Source organism: Homarus americanus, unplaced genomic scaffold (assembly GCF_018991925.1).
Source record: "Homarus americanus isolate GMGI-L3 unplaced genomic scaffold, GMGI_Hamer_2.0 scaffold20930, whole genome shotgun sequence".
NCBI lineage: Eukaryota > Metazoa > Arthropoda > Malacostraca > Decapoda > Nephropidae > Homarus > Homarus americanus.
The window spans coordinates 5,702,679-5,713,034 of NW_024748502.1; positions in this window are offsets into that span (position 1 = coordinate 5,702,679).

The window sequence follows — 10,356 nt, forward strand, 5'->3', positions numbered from 1 at the left end:
TCGAGCAACAACATTCACTGCCTTTACAACTTCACCCCAGGCATGATTCTTCAATTTCATTGTACATCTCGAGTCCAACTTCCCTAAAATTATTTTCTTTCTTTTGGTGACTTCACACACCATGGCGTATACTTCCGCCTCACTGAAATTTGGGCGTCTCTTCTTTGCAGGTGGTTGTCCTTCCATCTTTTGTTTACAAACTTATATTACGTGCGTCGTTCTCAGCTGATTTCTCCTTCTTTTGTGATTGCTTGAGATTTTGTTAATTAAGCGCTGATTGGCCATCTAGCTCCTGCACTGCCATCTACCTTCCGACAAGAGAACTGAATTTACAGGGTAAACACTAGAGTTACGATAACTTATGAACTGCTTACGGAACTGTAATTAAATTTTGATTATGCTAAATTTACGGGACTGTAAGGAGTCTGCAATATATGGTACTGTATCAAGCTAATGTACGTAACTTATGAGTTGTTTTGAGTATCCGGCCTGGTCTGTTATATAGGTCTTGTGTGTCATCCAAGCAACTAGCCAAAGAAGGTCAGTTTTTGCTGGTCGTTCCTGCTGATTGTCGTATCATCAAAGTCTCTGTAGCTCACGAGAACCCTCTAGCTGCAGGACACTGTTCTCGTAGGAAGACTTATATGAAGGTATTAGAGGCTTTTGTAGGAGTTGTGGTCGGTGCCAGCGAATGTCCGCCAAGGGTAGAGCCCGTCCTGTTCCTCTTAAACCTTTACCCATCATTACAGAGCCATTTTCTCGAGTCTCCCCAGATTTTGTTGGACCGCTCTCACCCCCTTCCCCTAAGAAGCCTAAATTATATCCAGCTAATTTTTTAAAGAAATATCATTGTAGGGCTCACATTAACTTTGCTCATGTCCTTGACGACGTTCCCAGCTGGTGAACTGGCCCTTTAACCGTTGATCCCTTCTGGGTTAATGGGGCTGGAACATGTAAAAGTATATAGGGTTTTAGTAGCAAAACCCAATTGTCTGTTCTCTATTTATTGAGAAACTATCTCTTATACAGTTACAAGTGTATGTCACCGTAACTTAATCACTGTAGCTTTTAGGGTTAAGATGAGGATGGAGGCTACATTAAGGAGCTCTTCTAAATACGTCCGGTTGGTGTGAGGTGTTGAGTGACAATCTCGAGGCAACCGGCTTTTATAAGTTGACCTCATCAGTCTTAATGCCGCGCCTCAAGGAACTTACCCATTACGTGATGTGACCATGTCACCTCATAGCCAGTGGAAAGTTACAGAGGGTGATATGATTATATAAACCCAATGTACTGCCCTGACATTTATATAAGAACTAAGGGGCTAATACATCGCTCGGTCACCACCTTCCGAGCTTCCACGAGGAATAAACTAATCTCGTAGAATACATCCTATACATAAACCTAACCATGTTACAAACATATGTGTAGACACTAAGCTAGGGACTCTGGAACCGTAGGTTCATCAACTACTGGGGTCCTAGATTTAAGTGTCCTACGGGCTAGCATATTATGTACAATGTTCAACTTGGAAGATACTGATTTATAATAACAAAACAAAACCATCACTACCAGAATTAACACAATAGTGGGAATGGTTAAACTTGCTATTGCAAATCCCCATGCAAAATAAAACGGCAAATGATCTAAATTAGCAAACTGTGATTCTTTCAAGTAAGAAATAACTTTCAACTTCTCTGAGACAATATTGAGTTCATTAATAGTTAAGTTAAGGACTTAAAACAAAGGAATTAAATCTGAAGTAAGATTTAAATTCAATGCAAAATGCTGAGGAGAAAGCAAGGTCTTCAACAAACTACAAGTTATCTCACAGTAATCCGGAGCCTTATAATAACCTTTCACAACTAACTATTTACCACCATCATGGCACTTTAAAATGACATTAGTTTCATCAGGAACGATAAAATATTGCACATTATGCAGATGCGCATAAAACACAGTTTTCCTGGTAATTGGCCTATAACTACATTTTGTTAGCGCTGTGCGTACATTTGTTTGTATGACTGCCAATTCACATATCCCTTCTGCAGCAGGAATAAATGCGAATGCATAGGCTGGACATACATGTAAATGTAAATATGACAATTTACACGGTGATAATACCCTAGGATCATCCAATGCTAGCAAGGTATATTCTTCATCTATTAGCAGAAGTTCTTTTGGTCTATCCAGAGTATACAGTGTGTCATTAACATACAAAGGGAAGGGTTCCAAATGCCATTATTACGAACCACGCCATCTATTGTGTCATGATCTAACTACCCAGCACTACCGAGCAACGCATCTAGGGACGCGACCCGAGTATGACTAGTCTTAGTCATCACTCCGGGTTTCCTTTCTCCATATGCTGGTTGTTGCGTCACCTCCTCCAACTCTTCCTCATCAGCTCCGGATCCAGGAGAGTTCAGTTCACTCTGGGAAGTGACCACACTTGGATTACCTACCCTGGAAACCTACGGCACAGTGACTACCTACCATCTTCTTCAATACTCAGCCCTACTCGTCAGACACTTCAGCACCGCACTTGAGTATTGTAACCCTATATAACCTCCCACCTCCACTTGCTTCAGATTGTTGTATGTTGTATAAATATGTATATACTGTTAAGCCAATGTTGCGTATGTTTAAGTTAAGTATGGTTAAGGGTAAATTATAGAAAGCTGGATATTTTGTTAAGGAATTTATTGTACTTTATTATACACAACAAAAACTCCCATCCTTTGTCTACCCTTTTATAGTCCGATTGTCTTTGTTTGTTTAGTTTTTATTGTTGTTGCCTGTTGGGATCTGGGTAGACTTTTAACTATATTCTAAACCAGTTTCTAAATCCCCAACTCGTAACAAATGGCGACCGTGACAGGACCCGACCTTAAGTGCCATATTTCTTCCCCCCTTGTTACTCCTTGTTAATTATTCCTTCCAGTCACTTCTGTTCACAATTGCTTTACGGTGGGTTAAAGTTCCCTTCATATGCGTCTGCATATATTGGTATTATCGTACAGTAAGAGTGACAGACGTAGGATATTAGGTTCCGAGTGTCATAAGGCTTACCTGTTATTACACGTAGGCAGTCGTGTAGTAAGTCTTATCGAGTGTAGGGAAGAATCCGGATCTGTTTAATGCCGTACCCTTGCTCCAGAGTAGGCTGCTCCATAGTCACTAGTTTAGGGTGAAGTGATACCTTGGGATGCCCTGCTCTACCAGGACCCCATAATTATAAAGCCTCAATTATTGTTCTTCTCATTATCTCATTGGGGTCAATAATAAAGTAACTCAAGGGTTGTTTATCCGGATCTTTATATTAATGCCGTAATACGCCCTTCCTGTTTCAAGTATCTTTCCAAGTCTCTTATCCTTATCTAAGGATCTTATCAGAAGAACAATATTCATAAGTGTAATTTCCCTACGTATAACTTGGGTAGTTTCCGGGACTTTCTGGTTATCCACTGCCGTGATATTTTCTAGGGTAATCCACTTATCTTATCTTTTTGGCCATTAGTTAATTTATCTAGTTTTTCTTAACAATGACCACCTCAGGTTTTGATCTCCAGGATTTTATTGAAAATCCTTCCATATCTAAATTACGTGTTAATATCCTGAAGAATGAATGGAAAAGTATAGCCACCTATTACAATATCCCATATTCACAGCAACTGACTAAGGAAATGTTAAAAAATCAAGTAATTGAAATGTTGGTTCAACAAGAAGTTTTAGAAGAATCCGCTGTTGACCAATTAACGCCCATGTCCAAGATACTTCAACCACTATCTACCACCCCTCCTCACTCAGAAGTTGCCTTAGAAATAGAACGAGCTAGGTTCGAGTTCCAAATCAAAATGAAAGAACTCCAGTTGGAGCATGAGTTGGAACAGGACAAGTTGGAGCAGGAGGTTAGACTGAAAGAACTACAGGTGAAAGAGACAGAAGTCACCTTAACATCGGAGTTGAAATTAAAAGAAGTGGCATTAAAAGAGAAACTAGCTGCTTTTAACCCTGCTAATGCTTCTTCCCTTGTTCCCTAGTTTGATGAATCAGATATGGACGGGTCATTTAGGGCTTTTGAGAAAATAGCCGGGAAGAATGAGTGGCCTAAGGACCAGTGGGTGTCGGTGTTAGTTCCTAAATTATGTGGTAAGGCTCGTAGAGTTTATAACTGTTTAGACCAGACTGATGACTATGATAACGTAAAAAAAAATATCCTCACCTCTTATGCTATCACGCCAGATAGATACGGGCAGAAGTTTCGTAAACTAACCAAAACATTTTCACACACCTCTGTTGAGTTTGCTCAAGAAAAGCTTAGGTTTTTCAAGAAGTGGTTAGAGGCTACAGAGACCTCCACATTTCAGGATTTGTTAAACTTGGTAGTCCTGGAGGAGTGGAAGAGCAAGATACCATTTCACATCTTGAAGCATGTGGAGGGGCGTGGAGAGGTTAATTTAGGGCGTGCGGCTGAGGTGGCTGATGCGTACGCCTTGCTGGTGGAGTCACTGGGCAGTAGGGAACGTGGTACTTTCCAGCATGTTAGGTCCTCCTCTGATGATAGCCTTGGGGACGTGAGTGGTAGGTCGAAAGGTTCCACACCTACCTCCCCCACCGATGCAACCAAGTTTTATTGTTCTTACTGTAAAAAACCAGGCCATACGATCCAGTCTTGTAAACACCCAAAGTGTCGAACTTCTAAAAGTAGATCCCTGGATCCCAAATTCAAACCAATAGCAACCACCAATGTAGAAAGGCCCCATCAGGATCTCTTCTCTTCATTCACCTATGAGGGAAAAATTTCAATCATAGAGGGGTCTAGTTCTTTCCCTATTCATATACTACGTGATACGGGCGCAGCACAATTTATCCTCCTGTTTAACGTCATTCCTGATATATCTACCGCATTTACTAATGAGAGTGTTCTAATTTCAGATCTCTCATCCCATTCTTCCTATCCCTTAGCTAAAGTGCACCTCCAATGTCCCTTGATTACTGGAGAAGTGCAAATAGCCATTAGGAAAGATCCAATGCCTGTGAGCGGCATTCATTTATTATTGGGTAATGACTTGGTAGGAGATCTAGTGGTTCCCAACATAAAGACACTCGACTCTCCCTTACCTGTCAACTCCACCACTGACCTTGAAGAAACTATTCCTCACCTTTTCCCATCTTGTGCTGTCACCCGGTCACAGAGTGTGCGAAATGGGCCCTCTTCATCTAAAACCACCTCCAATATCTTCCTACCCACGGAAGATCTGTACAATAAGACCATTAGTAAGGATGAGCTCATTAAAGCCCAACAATCTGACCCATCTTTGAATAAACTTCATCATGCAGCAGTTGAGGGTAAAGATTTTAACACCCTTCCTTGTTTTTATTATCAGGAAGGGGTTTTGATAAGGGCCTATAGACCCCCTGAGCTTACCTATCTAGACACGTGGTCTGAAATACATCAAGTGGTAATTCCCTCCTCAGTCAGACCAGCATTAATTGCCCTTGCCCATGATGGTATTTCAGGACATTTGGGAATCCTGAAAACATATTAAAAGCTCCTCCAACACTATTACTGGCCTGGACTTAGGAAGGATGTGTCAAAGTACCTAAAATCTTGTCATATTTGTCAAATGGTAGGAAAACCAAATGAAAGTATACCAGCAGCTCCCATTAAGCCCATCCCAGTATTTTCTACACCATTTGAAAAGGTTGTGGATTGTGTGGGCCCATTACCAAAGACTAAGAAGGGAAATCAATTCCTGCTCACAGTTATGGATACCAGTACACGTTATCCTGAGGCTTTTCCCCTTAAAAGCATCACTTCAAAAAATGTAATCAAACCTCTTTTGCACCTTTTCACTTCAGTGGGCATTCCTAAAGAGATCCAATCCGATCAGGGCACCAATTTTACAAGCAATCTTTTCAAACAGGTGATGAAAGACCTCAGTGTGGACCATTGTACATCTTCGGCTTACCACCCACAATCCCAAGGTTGCTTGGAACGGTTCCATCAAACTTTCAAATCAATGCTAAAATATTACTGTATAGAACACCAAAAGGAATGGGATGAAAGCATAGACTTGTTACTCTTTGCCATCAGGGAATGTCCCCAGGAGTCATTGGGTTTCTCCCCGTTCGAGTTACTATATGGGAGACAAATTAGGGGACCCCTTAAAATAGTAAAGGAGCAGTGGTTTGACACTCCATTTATTAAGCCCGCAACAGTTTCCCAATACATTGACACTTTACGGGACAAATTAACTGAAGTCCGAACCATTGCTCAGTCAAACTTAAAAAAAGTCCAAGACAAAATGGTGAAGTCCCAACCTAAATTAGTTGAAAGATCATTTTCTCCAGGTGACAAAGTGTTACTCTTTCTACCCATTCCAGGCTCTCCCCTTAAAAGCAAGTTTACTGGTCCCTATATAGTTGCTAATAAACTATCTCCCCTCAACTATATAGTCCATACTCCTGATCGCAGAAAAGATTCACAACTTGTTCACATTAATCTCATGAAACTTTACCATTCCAGGCAGTCAGAGGAAGACATCCCAGAGGCTATAAGCCTACCTGTATTGCATACGGCTTTGTCAGGGCCGGAGCCGGAGACAGATGACATGGACCTATTGGAGAATTTAGACTTCCCTCTACCTAAAGAAAACCCTGCTAACAGTCACATACTCAACAACTTGGATGAGTATTTTTCTGTTCTGAATCCATCTCAAGCAAAAGATCTCACTAAGTTATTATCAACATTTCCTAAAGTCACGTCAGACCTCCCAGGGTTTTGCAATATACTTAAACATGATATCAAGCTAATCTCAGATGATGTACAACATTTCCTAAAGTCACGTCAGACCTCCCAGGGTTTTGCAATATACTTAAACATGATATCAAGCTAATCTCAGATGATGTACAATCCATTAGGCAATCAGCATATCGGCTAAATGCACAAAAAAGAGAGATTATGAAAAAAGGAGGTAGATTTTTTGTTAAAACATAACTTAGCTGAGCCTAGTACCTCCCCCTGGGATTCACCTTGCCTTCTCATTCCAAAACCCGATAGCAGTTTTCGTTTCTGTACCGATTAACGTAAAGTGAACCAGGTCACTGTCTCAGACTCCTACCCTTTACCTTTGATTGAAGATATAATAGACAGCATAGGCTGTGCAAAATTTATTACAACGGTGGACTTGATGAAAGGATATTATCAAGTGGGACTCACGGATAGGGAAAAAATAATCTCAGCATTTATAACTCCATTTGGGCTTTTTCAATATTTGGTTATGGCGTTTGGCTTTTCTAATGCTCCGGCCACATTCCAGAGGGCAATCAATTACCTGATTCAGGACCTAGATGGGACGTTCGCCTACCTGGATGACCTGGTGGTGGTGTCGGACAGCAGGGACGAACATCTGGTGCGTTTGGAGATACTGTTCGCACGACTGCAAGAGACTGGATTCACCATAAACCTGGCTAAATCTGCTTTTGGCCGGGCCTCAGTGACTTACCTGGGACATATCGTTGGGCATAGTATGGTGAGACCCAAGGACGCAAACGTTAAAGCCATCTTGTCCTTCCCCACTCCAAGGACGAGGAAGGAACTCATGCGCTTCCTGAGGATGTGCGGCTACTACCGCCGGTTCTGCAGTAACTTTTCCAGCGTGGCTGGACCCCTCACAGACCTTACCAGTTCTGCGGTCCCTTACATCTGGAACCAGAGGTGCGACCAGTCTTTCCACCGCCTCAAAGCCTTCCTTGTCTCCAAGCCTGTAGTTCACCCACCTGACTACACCTTGCCCTTCCATCTGCAAATCGACGCTAGCGGTGTCGGAGTGGGGGCTGTGCTCCTACAACCCGACCCAACCACTGATGTTCTTCACCCTGTGGCATACTACTCTGCCAAGTTGAAAAAACATCAGACCAACAACTCGACCATAGAGAAGGAGGCCCTGGCTCTGGTGTTGGCAATAAAGAAGTTTGAATGTTACCTCCAATCTCGCCCACAAACCACCCTAGTCTTCACCGACCATAACCAGCTCACGTTCATCCTCCGCTGGGCTCTTCTCACCCAGCCCTATAATCTACAAGTCCAGCACATAAAGGGGGTGGACAACCTGATTGAGGACTCCTTATCCCGAGCTCCAGTGGAAATGCAGCAGCTACTCTCCAGACGCACCAGGTGACCACCTCCTTCGCGCCCGCGCTACGGAGGTCTTTGGAGGAAGGGGGGGGGGGGTGTATTACGAACCACGCCATCTATTGTGTCATGATCTAACTACCCAGCACTACCGAGCAACGCCATCTAGGGACGCAACCCGAGTATGACTAGTCTTAGTCATCACTTCGGGTTTCCTTTCTCCATATCCTGGTTGTTGCGTCACCTCCTCCAACTCTTCCTCATCAGCTCCGGATCGAGGAGAGTTCAGTTCACTCTGGGAAGTGACCACACTTGGATTACCTATCCTGGAACCTATGGCACAGTGACTACCTACCATCTTCTTCAATACTCAGCCCTACTCGTCAGACACTTCAGCACCGCACTTGAGTATTGTAACCCTATATTACCTCTCACCTCCACTTGCTTCAGATTGTTGTATGTTGTATAAATATGTATATACTGTTAAGCCAATGCTGCGTATGTTTAAGTTAAGTATGGTTAAGGGTAAATTGTAGAAAGCTGGATATTTTGTTAAGGAATCTATTGTACTTTATTATACACAACAAAAACTCGCATCCTTTGTCTACCCTTCTATAGTCAGATTGTCTTTGTTTGTTTAGTTTTTTTATTGTTGTTGCCTGTTGGGATCTGGGTAGACTTTTAACTATATTCTAAACCAGTTTCTAAATCCCCAACTCGTAACACCATGCATTAAATTTATGTTGCCCTAGCAAAGGTATGTGGATAAGAATACCATTGTGCGTGAGAGTTGACTCCAACAGAGGGTAATAATATTCTACCTCATGATCTGTGAAAATTGGAGTTAAATGATAAGTCAACTTGGCTATTTGTAATGCTTCAAGAAGAGTCTTCACAGGCACAAGCTTTGCATCCACTCGTCCTAACCCTGCATCCACGATGCTTGCGATTAGTTCATTTTTATTAGTAATTATATCTTGAACAGAACTTTCTGCAGCATGCAAATACTCAGAAAAATAAAGGAGCCACTCCAAATTAAGGGGCTGAATTCATCAACTTATAAACAACCATAGATAAATGGTTAGACTCAGAAATGATCGCATTAATTTTCGATTCTAAGGCACTAATGGCGTGAAAAGATTGAGTAATAACACGATTTTGCTTAAGAACTGCTTGATCGACAATGTTCATGCGGTTTCTTAGTTTAGCTACATCCTTGGCAGTCGCTGTACCAAATAGAGTGCTTTTTTCAAGACCAACAAAATTAAACAATCCTAGCTTTCTTCATGTTTGGGAACGCACTTTCTTTGCAAGATCATTCTGAGACGCTGGAATAGTGTTTCCGACAGTGACGAGAATCTTGTGAAGGGTTCTGAGACGAAGTAGCTGAAGCTCAACAATTTGTGAAACCATTGCCGAAATGTTAGGAGTCGTTCGGAGATCATCAAGGACAGTCAAAGCTGTCTGCAATTGAGCGTCAATGTCCTCAACAATGAGAACGCATCCAAGGGGTGCAACAAGCGCACCTGGCTTAAGGATATCTGTGGACATATCCGTCAACACAACGGTGCCACAAAGCAGTAGGAGCAGCACACTGATGATCTAATCCATTCTGTAAAAGTTTCAATGTAGTTTAATATTTGTTTGCGGAACAAGTTTCAAACGATATTCATTAGGTACACTCTGCTTGTGTACTGTTTGAAAAGATGTGTATATGACATCATTAACATTCGTCTGAAAAGATGTTTCTATGACATCATTTACATTCGTTGGAAAATATGTGTCTGTGACATCATTACCATTCTTGGGTAGTAAATCTTTATGGCCCTTTTTAAGACGGTCCGCATGCACTACATCTGCTGTTTGTGCATAAGGCTTCCAAATTTTAAACTTGTTGCCCGCTTCTTTGGCGATAATGCAGACTGGACAGCATTGCCTATTTCTAACACGACAGGCTTAGCTTGTTTATGTTGCTAAAAAAATAATTTCAGCGCGTGATGCTGAATGTTTCCGTACTTGGCCTTGAATATCTATAAAAACGCTGATCTTTTTTGTCGCGAAATCATCCATGTTATAAAGAGGGCAAGGCTTGTCAGTAAGTACGTCATAAGGCAGACGTTTGTCTATGACATAAGCAATATAGTAGGGTGATTTGCCGGTAGAGCTATTAATCGACCCATTAATAGATGCAACTTGCGGTAACCAATCCTCCCATG